The sequence below is a fragment of the Corvus cornix genome, chromosome 5, assembly GCF_000738735.6.
Source record: "Corvus cornix cornix isolate S_Up_H32 chromosome 5, ASM73873v5, whole genome shotgun sequence".
Lineage (NCBI taxonomy): Eukaryota > Metazoa > Chordata > Aves > Passeriformes > Corvidae > Corvus > Corvus cornix.
Genome location: NC_046335.1, coordinates 27,879,944 through 27,899,766, shown reverse-complemented (window position 1 = coordinate 27,899,766; position 19,823 = coordinate 27,879,944). Strand labels below are relative to the sequence as shown.

The following is a 19,823-nucleotide window of genomic DNA, read 5'->3' as shown; positions in this document are numbered from 1 at the left end:
AACACATTAATCTGTTAGTTTTCTTAAATATTTCTTCATCCCTGGAATGTTTAAGCCTTAACAACAATAAAAGATATCAATCAAGTCAATAGACAGGAATGTGTTTGGTTTGACAGCTAAATATTTTAAATAAAACGTGTAATTGTCATTAAAGAAATAGAAATGAAGATAGAAAATTACAATTAAAATATTTTCTTTTTAAATCTGTTACAAAGTAAATTAATGTGCAGGAAATGTTAATTAAAATGTGTTTATAATTTTGAAAGAATTCATCAGAAAATGCTGGCATGGAAGATGGGATATAGAAAGATTGATAACCTGTGATGCAAGACAGTGAAGTTTCCAATGTTATAAACAAGCCCGTGCCTTAAAAATAATATCTGCAGGTCCACTGTTATTTTTTGGAAGGAGAAGGGCTATTCAAGCATACAAAAAAAGAGGACTGGGAACTCCCAGAGAATTTTACTCCTGGAGTTTCCATGCAGTGGCTTAAATTGTATGAGTCATTGTCCCAGGTACTACTCCCAGAAATAAAGTTGTTCACTTCTTTTCCATTAAAAGAACTATTTTTTCAGCATGTTGTAGCTTAGCCAAAATTTAGCAAGCTTACCTGAACCCTACCCAGACTTCTATCTGAAATTTGACATCTCAGTATTTTGCTTAAAGCTAATTATATTAAATTATTTGTGTGCATATATGCATCTGCATATATATTTAAAAAAAAAAAAAAAAGAAGTAAAACAGAGCTGCTGTTTCTAAAGTAAGTAGATGGAAAATAACCACCACAAGCCAAACACACCCTCACAGAATTTGGTTCATGTTAAAAAATTACTGAATCACTGTAGTTCATTTGTTCAGATGCTCTAGTACATAGCACCTCATGTACATTTAAAGTACATATTGAAATTTGTTTAAAACTCACGCTGCTTCACTGACTGGGAAAAAAATCTGAGTTCACACGTAATCAGAGTTCTCCTCTCTGGGCAGTCCATCTCCAACCTGAGAACAGAACCTGGCCTTCCAGATCTCTACATATCCCTTTTGGTTGGCAGGCAATGCAGGCAGAGGTGGGTATGGCCTGACCAATGTAAGCATTTGCTCAAAATATGCAAAAAATATAGCCCAAAAAGAGAGGAAGTAGCAGAAGCTCAAGCAACACATTTACCGATGGGAACAGGATCCGTATGATGATATCAGGTAATTGCAGAGGCAGGGCTGAAGGGAGAATTGGATTGGGCATGACCAGGAAAAAGTGAGAAGGAAGAAAGGAATGAGACAAAGGCAAAGTCAGTTGATCATTATGTTCTACAGTTAGGGTTAAAAACAGATGTCCTGAGAGCTTCTCTCTACTGCAGTTAAAAAGTAGTTATGATGTTAACCATTTCATACATGGACCAGGGTTGGTTCACATAAAGAGTAGTTACTGTGTTGATGTTTGATACCAGAAATTCCATAGATTCAGAAGTCTTCTTCGTGACAGGGAAGTCCTTTTCTTTTTTAAGTTAGAAACTGAGACATGAGATATTTGCTTTCTCAGTTAATGAATCAAAACAACTAAAGATATTCTATTTCCTAAATGTTGCAATTAATAGTTTGATATAAATGCATAGTGATGCAGCCATTCACCAGATGATCCTATCCATTTTCCTCCAGAGTAGCCATATCTTTTTCAGTGAAACCAATAATTGCTTTATACCCAGGTTGTCACTTACAGAGCAGGGATAATAACACCATCTACCTTCACAGAACTTCGTGGAGATAAATTAATTAACTTTTTAATAGCATTCAGATGCTGCAGTAAGTGTATCAAAATACAGGAGAAATTTGTGGTGAAAGAAAGGAGATCACCCTTTGAATAACTAGTCAAATACTGAATAAATAATCATTCATCAAAAGAGGCAGAGGGTGTACAAAAATAGAGAGGCTCAAGCAAAGAAGCATAATCATGATACATGCATAAAGGGGCCAAAGTAAGAGTGCTGAAACTATTACAGTTTTAGCATTACAACAGTTTTATTTTCTTTTTATAACCTCTTTTTAAAACCTCAAGGCTATTATTCTATATGTCTGTCTCTGTATGAAGAACAAATAGGACCCACTATAGTAGAATACATGTTTTGGAATCTTCCTTTTATATATGTTTACATCATATTCCTGTGAGTTCAGAACACAGTTCCTGTGTTTCTTTGATTTTACTTGTTTAAAGTTTCATGTGAATATTCTATAAAGTACAAAAATTACTCTGGTCTTCCTTTTCCAGCTTTCATGTAATCCATCACATTACTTATTTTGTCCCTGTTTTAAAGGAGTGAAAACAAGTAACCTGTAAAAGAAAATAAGAGAGTTGAAAGGTAAAGTACTAATACCAAGTAAGGAACAGCCGTATAGGAATTGTGAAGTATTCCCTGTGCATTACCTGGGAAGTGACGTAATGCCTTGTGTTCCAGTCCATGCATGCATGTAGCACATTTAACAGCAAAGGAAAAGGGAGAATGAGACATAGACTCATTTACCTATATGCCATTGCCCTATGCTTAAACACAAAAGATAGTAAAGTGCACCATTAAGTATGTTTGAAGTGATGCAGCTGTAAGCAGAGCAGTGCTCTTTCTAATAATATATCTGTATTCTTAAAATTATCATCTTCAGCCTACTCCTACTGCCATGCAACATCTACAGCAACTGTTTGAAGTTTTCATTAATGCAGAATTTAACAAACTTATTTGCTATAAATTCTACTGTTCTTTATTTTTGCTTGCATAATGCAACCTCTTTTGCATCCTGCCACAATTTCTCACAAAGACAATGTAAATGACTGCAATGTGAAAGCAAGCATAATCTTTTAGTTCACTAACCAATAGATTATTTGGATTTCAACCTTAATCACATTCAGATTACCACAGAATGGAGTCATAAATAAGGCTTTCAAATATTTTGGCAGAACACATGCTGTCCCATCCATTATGCCTCCCAGAGCGCTCCTGTATGGCTGTCCCCTATCCTATGCTGATAACCACACCAAAGCAGGGGTTGTGCTGCCTCCAGAAACACACTCAGAATCATGAGTTGGCCCAGGGCCTCTCAGCCTGTGCTGTGCCATCACCCCACCACCACCGACACTACTATCGTTACCACTTACTGTTCTTGATATTTCCATACCACCTGACTTCACATACTGCTCAGTATTTTTTAGCACTCATCATCCAAATGCTGTAAAACCCACCATCCAAGTGCTTCAAAATATATATGCAATATACATATATATATACCCCCACACTACCCACAAAGGAGTAGCAGAGCTGTAGACAAGCAAAACTGAGACAGCCAAGACAGAATGACTGAGCGGAAGGCTGGGATGCAGAGTAAGAATCCAGAACATTCTTTTTGAATGCAGAGATCAGACATAGCCAGAGGTGAATCCTTGGCCAGAACAGTCTGTAGTAAAAGTGTTCTTTCTCCTGTACTTGCTAGAAATCTGTCCAGTATCACTGAATAGGTTTGAAACCTTCATTTCATGCCTGGTAATAAGACTTACAAGTATCTCCAACTGATTCACTGAAGTTTCAAGTACCGTAGGTAGTCCTAAAACAATAGGCTTGTTATAAAACTCAGATATTTAAAATACTATCAGCAGTGACTCTGAAGACTGTTTGGGCTATAATTCAGTCAGACTGTTCTGCTGAATATTTTTCATGGAAATTTAATGTACTGTGTCCACTACATGAGGTTGTTTAGTCTAAGCTCTAATGGACACAAAATATAATGTGATAAATTTGTCCAGAATAGCTGGTATACTAGTACCTTTTGGAGTTTAGAGGCACAAAGGGGTCAAGTGTGTACATGTCTGTAAGACCTAATACTTTAGACCAATCACAAAAACTCAGGACCTGCAGCTCAAGGAATCTGCACTTAAATTGAAACTGCCTACTCAGGGTTTTGGCTACAACATCTATGGCAACTGTCAGCTTCTAGGAGTAGTACATCACTGTTTCACAGGTGATACACATTTATTTGATTAGGACTTTAGCAAATGTATCCCAGAATAAAAAGAAAATATTAATAAAAAATATTTGCCTTCTTAATACTGCAGTGCTGTTTAAAGGATAACATAAACTACTTTTTTTTTTTTAATGGTGTATGACTGGTATGTAGTGTTCCTTAAAACTTCCCCCAATTCAGGTATAGACACCTTTTTCATTCTTTTAAAAATTTAGTTGGGGATAGGAGGGTTGGAGGATTTTAATTTGTTTGTTATTCTCAGAATAAGAGCAAGAGAGAGAAAAAAGAAACTTGTTGTGTAGTTGTCTAATCATGCTCAGTTCAAACTTTTTCATAGAATTTTCGGTACTCTCATATTAAGCTAAATTCTTATGTAATTAACAAATATGACATGGTTTAACTCCTGAGAAGTCAGTAAGCATGGTGGGTTAACTCTGAAATCTTAGTAGCTACACGTCTATATTTCGAGTGACCCTCGTTGTCCCTGTTCCACCTCTCTGCTGGAAGTGTTATCCCATAATCAACATGAGAAGCAATAAGAGTAGATGATATTAACTGGGGATCTGTTTCTGGGATCACAGACCCACTTGTGAAAAACTGCTGTGGGAAAAACCAAGGATATCAAGTGCAAGAGGACAAGAAATAAGAATCTGACCAGATTACATATCCAAAGAAAGGACTTTGTCTTGACCATCTTCCTAGCTGAGAAATCAGTTTCAGGGAGTCAGCAACATCGGTTTTCTAAGTCTACAGTAAAACAGGATGCTACAGCATGTTTTCTGTTCAGAAACAGTAAGTCTGCTTCAATCGGGTTTTAAATGTCTTCCTAGTCCTGACATAATCCTAGCTGCAGGCTTTGTTGAACCAACTGGTGTTTATTTTGAAACTGACATCTTAATTCCCATAATCTGACTGCACGTTGTAGGTCATTATCTCACCAGCAATGTGCTGACCACTATACAAAAAGGTGGAAAGAGTAAAGAACCTTCAAATGATATGTTAAAAGTCATACAATTTTGTTTGAATTACTGTGAAAGTTGTATTCATGTTTCTGTTTTCAGCTCCACTCATCAGTTGTTTGTAACTATGCTAGAAAAGATTCTCTCCTGGCTGGAGCCCAGCAGATTGGTGCTCAGCTTGAGAGGAACAGTATTATTTAACTTTGAAAATATTTATTGATTCATGTTTTAATTAGCAGTAAAAAGCAATTTGTTTATTTTCAGAACACTTTCCCCCTCACATTTAAGGGCAAATTCTACTCGTTTTGTGTTTCACTTGCATAAAGGTGACATTTTCATAGATGCTTGCTTGGCACAAGGCAGAATCATGTACTTGGTATCCTGCCCTTGCTTTTTGAAAGATCCAGAATTGGCAGCTATGGTTATGCGTAGGGGGTTTTTGCTCTCTCTATAATTTGCTACCCAGATCAAATATGGAAATTTTTAACCCATATTTTGTGGCTTTATTGCATTTATGCATTTGTAGGTGTTTTTCCTGTAATATGCTTTGTTCTGACATTTAAACACAGAACAGATATGTTTGAAATGCTTATGCTTAAAATACTATTCATCATGTTTCTAAGTTTGTACAGTGCATTCCAATGAATAGTTAACATTTTGGGTCCCAAAATAATCTCTACAAAGCACCATTTAATGTAGAAGCCAGGAAAAATGGTGGCAAGTAAATTCAGGTTTAAATGATACTGTATTATTATCCAAAATCATGCATTTCATCTATCTCAGCAGCATTCAGATGAGGAACTTTTAACAATGTCACTAATGTTACTGGTACTTGCAATGAATATAAAGTACTGATAGAAAGTATTAATTATTATCATTGCAGGCTTGAAAGTTGAAGCAGTGTTATTTTATATGACAAATGCTTTGAGCATCCAACATTGCTTCTGAAACATTAGAACTGGGCAAAATACTCATGAAAAAGGTATCATTTATTTGTTTTCAACAACAGAAAAATAAAAAAAATCTATTTTCTAATCTGTAATTGATTCAGAACAAAATAATGACATTTTCAAAATAGTGAACTTTCATTATTCATTATTTAGTTATTTTCAGAAACTCGAGAAATATGTCCTTCAATACCCCTATTTTCACTCATGAATACTTTAAAACCCTGATGAACTATATGGACACTGGGAGATGGTAGGTTTTTTCCACATTAGAGTCATTCTTACCAGAAAAATATTTTTAACCATTCTTTATGCATTGGAAAACAGCCGTTCAGACAAGTGAAGGCATATGCTTTGTATAGCACAAGTACAGGTACTCTGATCTTTTGTGTTGTGTTGTTGCAGTGCACAGCTGACTATCTTGTTTCTTTGCTGATTGTTTCCAGTGTAGAGGACATGAAAGAGAAGCTAATAGGCATGCCCACTGTCCAAACCACAATGTGCTGCATTAATTCATTGGTGGCTATTGAAGTGCACGTACCAGGATGTGAAATGCCAAGCTCTGTTTCACTGACCAGCTCCCCTGATGGGGTGGCAATCTCTAGCAGAGAAACACAGCAGCTAGCTAGGGGCAATAAGGTTTCTTCCTTCCTCCACTGCTATGAAAAAGAATACAGGTGACAACACAAGGCTCGCTGGACAGCTGTTTACAGAGCAGATGTTAGGTGAGTTGAATGCCACACTCAGAGCGACTGCAAAGAAGTTCCAGCAACCATGGGTGCATTTTTGAGAACCTTCTGCTCATAAATGCCCATTTACAGGAGAAGATAGTCTCAGCAACAACGATGTCAGAATGTCTGGTATATCTTCTCAATCATCACTGTGACTTCTGCAAGAGAATACAGAACAAAAACCTAAGTGCCTGATGACAATCTTCAGAGGTCCTATACTCATAAACAGTGGTCTAATTTTCAGTGATATCTGTTATCTCATGCAGTTAGTTACAGGTTTTTAGTGCTTTGCTGAAAAAAGTTTGTGAGTTTGAATTAATTTATGGATATATCACTCTCATTTTGACCCACTGGGTGAGAATCCCTGTGAAACAAATCAGTGCACTCAAAATTCTTTAGATTAATTTTATATTCTTTTTCCATAGGCAGAGGGGAAAAAAGGAAAAAATATTGTTATTTTCCTTATTTTGAAGGACAATAACTCCTCTTAAGGCTTTCACTTGCTCATCTCCCCACTTCAACCTCAGATATTTCTAACATTCTGCTGCTACCTTTGTCTAGCAGAGAGGTTCCAAAGCTGCCATTCAAAGTGTTTCTCTCCCCACAGATGGGAGCAGATCTATTATCCATAGCATCATCAGTCTTTGTCAGCCAATCTGTCAGCTATGAAGTCATAAATTACAGCATCCAAAAATTCTTTCTGTTCATGCTTCTTCACTATTACTTAAAAAAATATTTTAAAAATATTTATTTCAGTCAATATAAATAAAAATCTGCATTTAACACTTCTTACAGTAAGATTCCTCTTATTCCACCATAAATCTCTAATGGTGGTGATGGAATGGCATAATCTTGGGGATTAGAGCATGTCTGACTAGAAACAAATGCCGTGAGTTACAGTTTACAGTTTCCTCTAAGTGAAGAGTTTAGATGAGAAAAAGGGTTATTTTGTGTCTGAACATTGTATGTTTTAGTCATGCTGTGTAATTCCATGCAGTTGCACATCTACTAAACACAAAAAGAACAAACAATTTTCACCTACAGGCCTATACAGGCTCTGTCTCCATTAGTGCCAGAGCTTGTATTCAGTTCTGCTGCCATTCCTGTAAAGGAGCTTCAGAATCACTGTGTCCATCACAATGCCACCACACAGACAAGCAATATATATGTGCAAGTTTCTCAAGCCCTCAAAGCTGGCTAAGCAGCTTGCCTGCACTGCCAGCAGGGTGTTCTTGATATTCACACATGTTCCTGAACTGTTTGGGCCATCTCTCTGTACTTCATCTCTCTATACTAATCAAGGCAATCTCTATTAATCCCTTCAGATAAGATCCACCTCCAATCATTCCAGTAGTTCTCTTCAGCAGCTTCAGAATGATCTTATCTCCATTGACTATGGATGACCACAGCTACACACAGTAGTAAAATGATCCTGTCAGTTTCTTGTGCAAGGGCATTCGCAGGTACATGGCTTTTCTGGAAATACTTGATTAATCCAAAGTTGGTAAAGGAGAGGATTGTCTTTGCTTTTTCATCTATCTTTTGGCAATGAACATGAGTCAATTAATATAAGAAGTGTTTCTCTTCCTCTATGTTTTCCAGATAATGATTTATCATATATGTTTCATTACATGTCTCTAATTTCACTCCTTAGTATCTTGATGCTGTCCCATGGAACATTTGGATTATGAATACCTCCCTCTTTTGTCATCAGAAAATTTCAAAACAATTTTTTTTTTTTGGTCAGTGTTATTAATGAAAATGTTAAGTAGCACCAGATCCTGCTCAAGTCCCAGGAAAAACTGGAAATCTCTTAGCTTAACCATTTGTTTTCAGACCAAGTAATTCTTATCTCTCTTTTAGTAATCATACATCACTTTTATTCATGTTCCTCTTATGTCTGTCCAGTTAAATTAATCACTATTTAAGATATCCTCAGATTGTTTATATAATCTGCTACATTTCCACATGAAAATGAGTGTGATGATTAGTTTGTTGAAATGCAGTGGCTTGAAGAAATTCTGCACTGTCCTTGTGTCTCACTAACCTTGTTTACTCAAGTCCTAGAAGTCATTGGTTCTTTGTTTTCTTTCCTCTACCTTCTCTTTTTCCATTGTCTTCCGTGTAATTCTCATTAGATCTCTCACATTATTCCAGAGAGTTAAATTCTATCTTCTCAGTCTCTTATTCCTGATTGTAGTCACATTTCTTTTCCATGACAAACTCTAGATGATGTCTTTTCTTTCTGAACACAGTAGCCTGGTTAAAAGCTTTTTATATCACAGAGAAACAAATTATTCACCAAGTTTCTCCTCTGACATTGATGATACCTGAATTTTGTTCATGAAGCAATATACCTGAAGACTGCATGTGTTCAAGGTCCTTTAGGAGCATGATTATCTCCTTGTGGCACAAGTATTCTAGGGCTATGATAACTTTATAAAATTTAGGTCATTTATAAAGAATCATAAATGTTATAAAAATTCTTAAAAAATATTTTCCTGGTTATTTCTTAAGTCAGCAAATCTTTGGCCTCTTGGATATATACAATGAAGAAGGAAAAAATGCAAATTGACAATTGTCTGCATATATTTATACAGAGGCAATGCTCCCATGCATGGGCATATATATATGCACATACATATACATATGAATATAGATGTCTATAAATGTATAATATTCCTAAACTAGTTACTCCAAAGCAGTTAGCATGTATAATGCAGATTTCCATGAGGTGTCACACTGCTTGCAGAGAACTAGGTAAGAGACTACTATATAATTCACAGCTCTGAAAGATTATGTAGCCAAAGAAAGAAGAGATCAGCTTTAACATGTCTTTTTAGTTTTAATTTATATATCTGTTGGATATAGTTGCATTATTAAAGATCCAGCATCTGGAAGGACACTTTTGGTAAGAGTAAATTAAATATAGTTCAAGTGAAAGCTTTACCAATGAAATGCATGGTCATCAAGAAGACTCTTTAGAAATTTTGTCTCTTTTCTGCTCCAGTAATGTCATTGTAACAGTCAGTGAATTGGGTTGTTTTATGCAATACAGCAGGTATCATTTTACCATGTAATTCATTATTCTAGTTTAAATGCAACACTGTTGATGATCTGGTCTGTAGCTAACTTGGAGTAAATCCCCAAGGTAGCCACTCACCTACCCTTTTGCTACTGAAAAAGTAATTGAAAACACCTGAACCTTCAGGGTGAAATAGAAGAGCAAGGCATTGCCACCAGTAACCCCTTATCTGGAGATATTTCATGCAATGCTCCAACAGGAGGATTCTACTGAACTTTGAGCCAATAAGTGAGTTAACTCTAAACTTCTCTGAGACGTACAAATGAAGGTTGCAACTGCAACTAGAATATTTCAAGTATATGATTTTGGTTATTTTGCATTTCTATTACACAGTCAATATATTTATTGTGGGGTTTTTTTAACTTGGAAATATCTGATTTACACTACTTAAGTTAAAATTTTTTGTCACTGTAGAACCTTTGGAAGGAATATCTGTATTCACTCACAAGGGATGAAAGGTGACTGAAAACATGGTGCAATGGCATGGACTTACTCTAGTGTGTTTATACCATACAAATCGAGGGCATGGAAATATTTTGAACTTGCTCTGAGTTACAATCTGAAAGCGCTGGCTATCAAATACATATGAAAATGCTGCTTTGAAAGAAGCAACGTGAAAACAATGTATAACCTTTCTCAAAGGGGAAAAAAAAAGTGTGGAAAAGAAAGAGCATGCAATACCCATGTTACCAAAAAAAGCATGATTTGTTTGTTACTAAATATAGGGCAATTCTCTCAACAAGGTTTCAGACTTAAATTTGTTTTTACCAATGCCTGTGATCTCTTTCCAATAAAAGTTGGATGTCAAAGCTAGAACAACAATATGAAATTTAAAGCAGGTGTTTTCTAAAATAATGTTCACTGAATCCTACTAACTTTGTACTCAGGAGAGTGCACATATCCACACAAAGAGAACATTTTTTTCTTTAACTGATCTTTAGGACTTTTCTCTTAATCATGCAAATATTTTTCACCCTGCATTTTCTTTCCATTTACTTCTCTGTTGAAAAATAAAACTCAAGTTTCCACAGTATTTAGCTACACTATCAAAGCTGAGCTTTACTTTATAAGGTTTCCTGTATAATGCATGTCTCTTAAGGATTTCAGTTCTATTTTATACAGTTCATACTAACGAGATCTCTGTTTTGGGAGAACAGGGCCAAAAAGACATTCTTCTTGATAGAGAAGGTACTTCTAAAGATATTATTTCATCATGAAATATAGACATACATGAAATACAGAGTTTTACATATTCACAGAAGCTGATAATCAAAATTGGTTAATAATGAATTTATAATGATTTAAGTAAATTTATATTCTGAGCCTGCCCCTACATTTTGAATATCACAACAGCTTTTAATATCTGATCCCTAGCTATTTCCTCAAAGCTGTCATAATTTTATTAGACTATTTATTATTATATTCACTGAAAGGCAGCTATTTAATAATAATTAACATGTCTTCCAATATAAAAGATGAAAACATCTTTTAAAAAAAACATTGCTCTACTTTTATTCCATTGCAGTAGTCTTAAAAAGAACCATCTTCTTCCTCCAACTGCATATTTTTAAAATTATGGAAGAAAGAAAACAATGTTTACTACCTTTTTTTCCCTTTTTTGCCTGTTACATTTTTTTCATGGTGGTGTGAAAATTCAGGATATCTGACATATATAATGCAGTCAAATAATTTTTGAGAAGTCAAAAATTATATTGGTCATCTCTCTTTCTTTCCTCTTTGTAATGAAGATGTCATTTTAAATCAAAGCTTTCCGTTTATAAAAGTAGTGATTTAGTTTTAATAGCAATATGGTGTCATTCAGAACACTTCTCAGCATTCCCACAGTGAATGCAGAAATTTATCTTGACTTAGTCCATAAATGCCCTCTGGTGACTATCTCAAAAAATGCAAGCAGTTTGTCCTTAGATATTACCTTTTTCAATCACCAGTACGGTAGTTCAGCCAACTAATGTTGAAATCATAACAGGAAATAAGCAAATAGAAATTTTAGAGATAAAACTTCTGTGTGTAAAAGGCTTTCTTTAATTTCTGTTTGGTATGACAAGCCTGAGGTTTTAAGGGAAGAAATGGCAAGACTGACCTGATGCAATTCTCAGTTCCTATGGACTTAAAATGCTGTTCACAAGAGAGTTATGATAGAAAACCTTAATTTACTTAAATAGCAATTTGAAAAATAGAGATGCGACCAACAGGTCAAAGAGAAAGCAATGCTGAGAATTTAGAAATCAGAAAAATTGTCCATAAAATGAATATTAAAACATTTTTTGAACTATAGAAAGGTTTATATAAAGGTCAGACTAGTAAATTGAACTGAAGCAGCTTTCCTTAAAATTTCAGGTAAACTACAAAATTATTTACACATATTAGAGCTTATTAGTTCTTTCTTTACCTAACAAATTTCCCTATGTGTTACAGATCATTGTTCTCTAGGTTGCAACAAAATTACTGAATTTGATACCATTTCATCACCTGTGCATAGAGAGCACTTATAGTTTGCTCTTACAGTGTGTCCGTACTTCATCTCTTGGATTTTATCAACCTAATATAAATAAATATTTGAAATTTTCATTTGTAAAACTTATAGGATCAATAGAAAAATCTCCAGCTTATAAATATGCACTGCATACTATTTAATTTGCTTGCTCAATTGAAAATTTTCCTCAGAAGGGTTCCTCTATTTGACATCTCATTCAAGGCAATTCTGGAAATCTCTCTAAGAGAAGGTCAAGAAAAGCTTTCCAGGTTAGTCTGAAGATGCACAGAATGAAGGCAATAGCTCAGAACTGTCAGTAGAAAGAAAACTAAGAATTTTAGAAGTTGGAAAGGTAAAGGTAGGAAAATATGCCATTACCCACCTGATGGCCTGGTAAGAAAAAACGTACTATGTCAGTTCCCACAGCTCACTAGGACATTCCATGGAATGGATCAGGTTAATAAATACATACATGTTTTATCCTTTCCTTAGAAACATTCTAACCAAACACTGCATGCCTTAATAGAAACAAAGGAAAAAAAAAATCAGGTTACTCTATCCTCATTTAATATTTTTCCCTTCAAGCACTAGACATGTAATTTAAAACAATATAAAATGCATTGAATTTGCTGAGACTAAAACAAGATAGCCTGAGGGCATCCAGAAACATTCCAGCAATGAGTTTGTGGAATGCTTTTGTAACAGTTGGTTTGATCCAAAATATCTGTATTGAAAAATAATTTCAAATTTACGATAGCCTTAACCCCATTAAAATAATGCACTCTCATATGACGGAATAAATATAAAAACAAAGAAAAAGTCATACCTTGCAATTCAATTCTCTTTGGGGAATCTGGCCAAGAACAAAAAACCCGTTGTTGTTCCATAAGTTAGCAAAGAAATGCTCTTCTTTTACAATGCTCTGATAATATACCTAGAGAATAACAGCACTCAGCAGTCACATTGAGTACAGATTTGATTTGCTACATTATTTCAAATGCATCATTAAACAGTGAAAAGCATGTCTTATAAAGATATCTTAGCTGTGTCAACAAGTTAATCTTAAGAAAAAGGTTTGATTTTTCCTGTGTGTGACAAGATGCCAAACCATGATGTTTCCTAAAATATAAGATTTACTATACTCAGTGTTCCTAAATCTAAATATGTCCAGAAAACTAGTTTGCTTGACAAGCATAAGCACTGTCATGACAGACAAAAAACCCAATACAAAACAACAACAGCAAAAAACTATATACAAAAAAAGACCCAAACCCCTAAAACTGTGCCTATACTATTGTAAGTACAAATGGAAACATCGATCTTGTGTGTTAACTTTCACTATTTTAGAAGTTAGCTAAATTACCAGATAAAAATAAGCCTTAGTATTGATTGAATAAAAGAAAATAAAATAGGCGGTTTAAGTGCCCCATGACTGTTCCTTTCACTAAGAAATAAAAATAATTTCCTTTAGGACTCTCTGTGTTATCTAGTGTCAGGGCTTGGGACATTAAGATAGGTGGAACTAGATGATCTTTAAGGTCCCTTCCAACCCAGGCCATTCTAAGATTCTATGATTCAGTGTTTGTGCAGGAGGCAATTGTAATAGGCAGGTAGGTAGGTAGCTCTCTAAATCCTTCAAATGCACATAAAAGTAGCTCCTGTAGCCGTGAGTTTTACCACTTTCATCTTCATCTTTCCCTAGTTTCTCATGTTTAGGTAAATTCACAAGTTGTAGAAATTTCCTTATAAGATGTTTGCAGGTTCTGTCATCCCTTCCTGTGTTTTTGTCACATTTCTTCCTTAGTGTGATGCTGACAAATAATACTTCTTATTAGATATGGCAGGTGGAATGAAAATATTCCATGTAGACTGTACCCCCTGGAAATGATCAATAGCTTTATTTTTACATTGCATGTGTTTTTGGTGTGTCATTGTTATAGACAAAGGAACCCTGCCCAGTATGAATACCATACTTTTATCAAGATGAATCTGGAATGCATCCTAGGTTATACATCTGCTTGCTCCATCTAATTTACATATCAGAAGATATGCTGACCAGGGGATATGGAGAGTAATTATATGTATTACAAGTTGTTAGGCTACTATTTCTACAACTGGCAAAGACTCATCACCACCACCCCCTAAATCTAAATAAGCTTCTGGTGATCTGGCTGTCAGAAGCAAGTTAGAATGCTTGTGTGCCAGATACAACTAGCTCTACTGTGTTTACATGCTATCGTGGACATATTGCAAGATTGTCACAAAGTAAACATTTTGCCACTGACCAGAGGACAATAGCTTTTAAACATCCTAACATTATATATTGCACTTAAGATTCTTTATCCTTTCTGACAGCTTCCCATTTCTTTACTAATTGTTTTTCATAAGCTGTGTTCATCTAGTTGATGAGCTCTGGACAAAAGCAGTGGTAGAGGCAGATTGAAAATAAATGAGCTGCCTTTAAGGAACAGAGTCTCTTACAGTAGCTGCTATAGCTGGTTGTCCTGTCCCTCCAAACACACAGGGACAGTGTCAAGACAGCAGAACACCACTCTTTGCTCACAGTGTGCTTCGTAAGTGAAATGGCATATTAAAGTGAGGCCAACACTACAGGAAACCACCTAAGTTTTGCTACTGTGAATGTTGCTTGACACATGTCCAACAATTAAGACAATAATTATTGGGTAGTATAATAATTGGTACCTTAGTTTTAAAGAACTTTAAATTGGTTTGAATCTCAGCTGTCAAACGGTATATGTCAGTACTCAGGTGAGTTACTAGAGAAGAACTAGTTTTTGCATGTTTCTCTTGAGAATCCAACACAAAAGTTGGCTTTTCTTTGTTTTTCCTGCTGTTCTTTGTTCTTCGTGCCCCATCAGGAACGCTGAAACAGTAGCCCAGGTCTTTTATACACACGCAGAGTAAGTGTATAGCATTATACACAGTGTCAGATCCAGAATGCTTGAAAAAAGATTAGCAGGGAACATGCAATCTAAAGTAGATATGTTGGTTAGCAGTGACAGTGTCTAAGGGGCAGACTGTCATTTTGTAGAGAACACCTTGGTGCAACCACTTAAACATGCACTTGTATATAAACCTTTTGGCATGAATCTGAATTTGCTCTGAATTACAAAGGTCAAAATTCTGCTTGCTACTGACTAAATGAGAAATGTAAAATTAAAATTCTGACAGAGATTTTCAAAAGTATCCAATATTTTTAAGTAGATTTAAATGCTGATTTAGCATCAGCAGCTCAGCAGAAGGCATTGCTCCATCTACTTACCCTGCCACATATTTCCGTCAGAGAAGTAGGACACTAAAATTGTCCTTAACTCGCCCTTAAAGGACTGGTAAGGAATGTAGGACGTCCAGCAAGAGATCTTTCATGTCTATGCTGTTGAAGAAATCAGGGCAAAATTTACCCCAGGTCTGGGTTCAGATAAGAGTCGACAATTTGATTTGATATGGACACACTGAGATTTCTTTGCTTGTTAAAAGTGTATGCTCAGAAAAGCACATTTCTTGAGAATAGGTTTCCTCAATGATGTGCTAATACACACTTATGTTCTAAACTTCAGTAGCCACTTTTGAAAAATAGCCTTTATCTTCAGAACCATTTGTATAAATGTTTCAAGTTAGTAGGTTTGGCTTGTACAAAGAGAATGACAATAATAACTGTCACAGAAAGTCCCATAACTATGACTTGTATGTAACAGTAGTCAATATTGAAACCTTGTATTAGTGGTGATAGGGTGTAGCTAGAAAACTTTCATCCATTGATTTAAGCTTTCATATACATTAACGCAATGACTTCTACAGAGAAAGCTTATGATAGTTGTTTAGTACAATACGTATTTAGTACATATGTTTCTAATCATACTTAAGAATCTTATTTCTCCATAACAGTTGTGAAACATGCACAGTCATCTAAAGAGAGGATACACTATTCTGTTTGATAATGAAAAATGTCTTGAATACTTAGGTCAAAAGAAAAACATTATAAATTCAACATTGAATTAGGTATATTAAGTTCTTTTTATTATCTTAAGTAGTCAGAAATCAGTCAGAACCAAAGTATTCCAAAAGTTCAGGGTCCTGAGAACATTAGAAAGTAATTGATATTGCACTCTACAGTAGGTAAAGAATTTCTTATTCATTCAGTAAGTCACCACACTTCCCTTATCTCATACTTTCTGTATATACATGAAGAGATTATTGATTTGATTCTCCTGTCAGAGGTGGTGTGATGTCTGATCATGAGGTGAAAGAAAATTTAAGTAGGCTACACAAATTTGGATCAGATGTGCTATATAACTCCCATAAAAGTTCTGCAATCCTCATGCTCACAAGCTTTTCTCCTTCATGTTTTTCCTTATTAGATACGGTCTTTAGAAATATGAGGTGTTCAGTGTTACCACATGATCTTGTATCAGTACAACATCCAGCTTCCAGCATGGAATATCATTTTAGAAGCTAAGAAAATGTAAAATTTAATTTCCTCAGCCAAGTTAACCATGTGCTGGATGTTAGCAGACATCTATAAAAAGCTACCAATAATACGGAACTGGGTTTGTAGTATTGCATCTAGCAAGAGATTTTAGCTACTCTATTAGCTCTTTATAATTATAGCTGGTTTATTTGCTATATCTGGAGATTATTGAATATAGTACCTACATTATTTGAGAGCCATCCAATATGAGCAATCACATTCATTAATCTTTGAATTGCACAATATTAATCTAAAAAATATTAAGATCTTAGTCTAGAAATGGAATTTGGCTGTACAGGTGACAAATACATTTTAATGGCTAAAGTGCCTTCAGTTAAAAGAAGTCTTATTTCAGGCTTTACAGATTTATTTTTATTCTTCAACAAATAAAATAAAATATTAAGTAGTTACAAAAATTAGATATAGTATTTCAACATTGTTTTCTGTGACTCTGATTCTGTTCCATGATTGTATTCCAGAGGCAAATTATTATACATTATATTACCATAAGTTTTTCCTTTTAACTTTGGAAAAGTTGTTCAGAAGACTTAATAAGATTTGATGCAAATAATTTGTGAGATACATTAGAAAGTTTCATAATTGTATTTAACTAAATCCTCTTAAAAAAAGATCCCACAGCATTACAGATTTGCTAGGTATGGTCCAAACAGGTTTAGAATTATTTCTTCTTTATTTTTGAGAAAGTAAATTGCCCCACTATCTATACTGTGACAAGAAACTGAACTGTACTGAACCTTTCTAGGATATGTGTGTTAGTCCAAGTAACTATAGAACTGTAAACATTGATGATGACTTATTAACTGCTTCTTTGGGATGTGCAACAGACAGAAGTTGCAAGAATTTTTTCTTGATAGTGATATCTAAAATATAATGCTGTTTATTTTAGTACAGGGTTCTCAGTGTGCATTCCAGATGTAAAAGGTCTGTTGTTAAAAACATCCATTTACAGGTGTGCAATGATCTAAGAACAAGAAGTAGGGGTGAGACCATTCTGAAGGTGCAGACTATAACGAGAGGAATTACCTTTTCTCCTTCTGCATTTCTTTTCCTTATCAAATATTTGCAGTGCCTCAATTCACATTAAGTATCATTTATGTCTACACACATATATATTCATATGTACTTAAATGAATAAAATGTAAGATATGATCACTTAAGGGAACAGGATACTTTAATTACAGCATTTTAGCAGTGTTAAAATTCTAAGAAACATCTGGAAGATCAGATAAAAGAGATAAATGTTTAGCTTTGTTATGAGTAACACACTAACATACAATTAGGTTTTAATGGTTGTAACTTAACAGAACTGTTGTATGAAATATTTTGTTTAGCATTCATTAAAAACTGCTAATGTACTTGTGGCTTTTCATGGACTATATTTTTATGCATATTATTAGTGGAATACAAATATGCAAAAACCAACAGTTTGGTGCTATAACGTGAAAAGAAATTTACACCAATCTTATTTTTAATTTGTATGGGAACAATTTTACCACAAATTCCATATTTTAATAAAACTATCCCAACTCTATTTTTTAAACTCATTTTGTCACTGTTTTGTAACAGAAACACTGTAAATATTATAGATGTGGTAAACTATTATACTTGTTTTCTTATAAATGAAATGATCTGTGCCAACACTGACAAAATGAATTAATGTGTTACTAAGGCAACAGTCACATTATATGCTTTCTCTTTCACAGTATGCGGTAGAGCATATGGTTTACTCTTAATGGAACACTAGCTTCTCATTAACATACCAGTAGCAATGTCAGAACTTACAAACCAGCATAACAGAGAAATGGAAAAACTTATAAATTAGACCCTTTCAGTATTATTGAATAGAAAATGACTGATGTTCCAAGGTACAATATTTAGCTAATACAGTGCCCTTTTCTGCATCTTTCTTCTCAAAGGAAAGAAAAACAAAAAAAACCCAAAGCAAGAAACCCACAACTTTTTCTTGTTACAAATGCAAATATTGAGGTCCTGTTCTACTTTAAAGTGATTGACATTCTTATCATTTTTAAAAACATGTTTCAATATTTCTCTTTCTTATGCCATGTTTTACATAAGCTTTGTCTTCTCAGGAACATATTAATACCGACATCAACATGGGGAAATAGAAGTGCTCACTTCTACAATGGATTATCCCTACAGTAGATACAGTAAAACAAACAGGAATTGTAAAATGAACTGTGAAGTTTCCTTGACCATTCAGGATCGTGCAAAAGAAATGGATATACCAGTTCGTTGGATCATCCTGTGGGAACAAAACAATCCATCAGATTCTCATCAGAGTGGTTTGGTGTTGGCTACCATATAAAACCCAGTTTCCCCAACTGGAAAAGTTACAACTAGTGTATGCACACTGAAGTATTTTATCTTTTTTGCCTAATGTCTTGGGAGTGTCTGTGGCAGGACAGCACTAGGGGGTAAGTGTGTGCTGTAAGGAGAGAGACTCTATAAAGTTTTCTTATTTTATGCCTTTACAAAGAGATCGAGTGTGAATTCTGAGTGTGACTGACTATGGCAACAGCAGAATTAAAACTCCATGCGTGATTAGTACTTCTAGTTTAAAAATCCATAACAACTAATCTTTCCCTCTGGAAGTTAAAAAAACCCTCCAATAATGAAGAAAATACATATTTATACTGTATTTCTTTTGCTTCAGTACTCTTATTGCTACATCTCAACACATCAGTGATAACAGCCAGACGATGACCTGGTGGTAAGTGCTTGTCTTCTAAGTCACTGCAGGGGTAAAACTTGAACTGTCTAAGGCTGGGTCAGTTCAGGGTTCCATGAGAACTGAAATCTGAAGTTGAAATTCCAAATATTTGATACCACAAACTATTGAATCTCTAGTCCCTTGGTAGGCTGCAAAACATACCAAGGAAAAGAAAGTGCCACATCCCACTGGATTCAGCATGAATCATTACTTTTCCTCACAGTGAAACTCTTACTTCAGCAGTAGCTGGTCCAGTGAATCAGAGAAATTATATAAAACAACTCTTGGAGGATCACCACAACCTTGTCCTTTATGTTATATTAGTTTAAAAATTGTAACTATAGGTGGGTTTTAGAAGTTTGAATGT

General features: G+C 34.8%; 1 long non-coding RNA gene across 1 annotated transcript; it reads right to left on the bottom strand.

The window, feature by feature from the left end:
• Positions 1-210: 210 nt before the first annotated feature.
• LOC104684492 lies at positions 211-13,260 on the bottom strand. The gene is made up of 4 exons (XR_750970.4): positions 13,042-13,260; positions 12,598-12,733; positions 2,417-6,794; positions 211-2,323 (listed from the first exon to the last, which is right to left on the bottom strand). It is a non-coding gene; the product is annotated as an uncharacterized LOC104684492 (long non-coding RNA).
• Between the last annotated feature and the right edge of the window lie 6,563 nt (positions 13,261-19,823).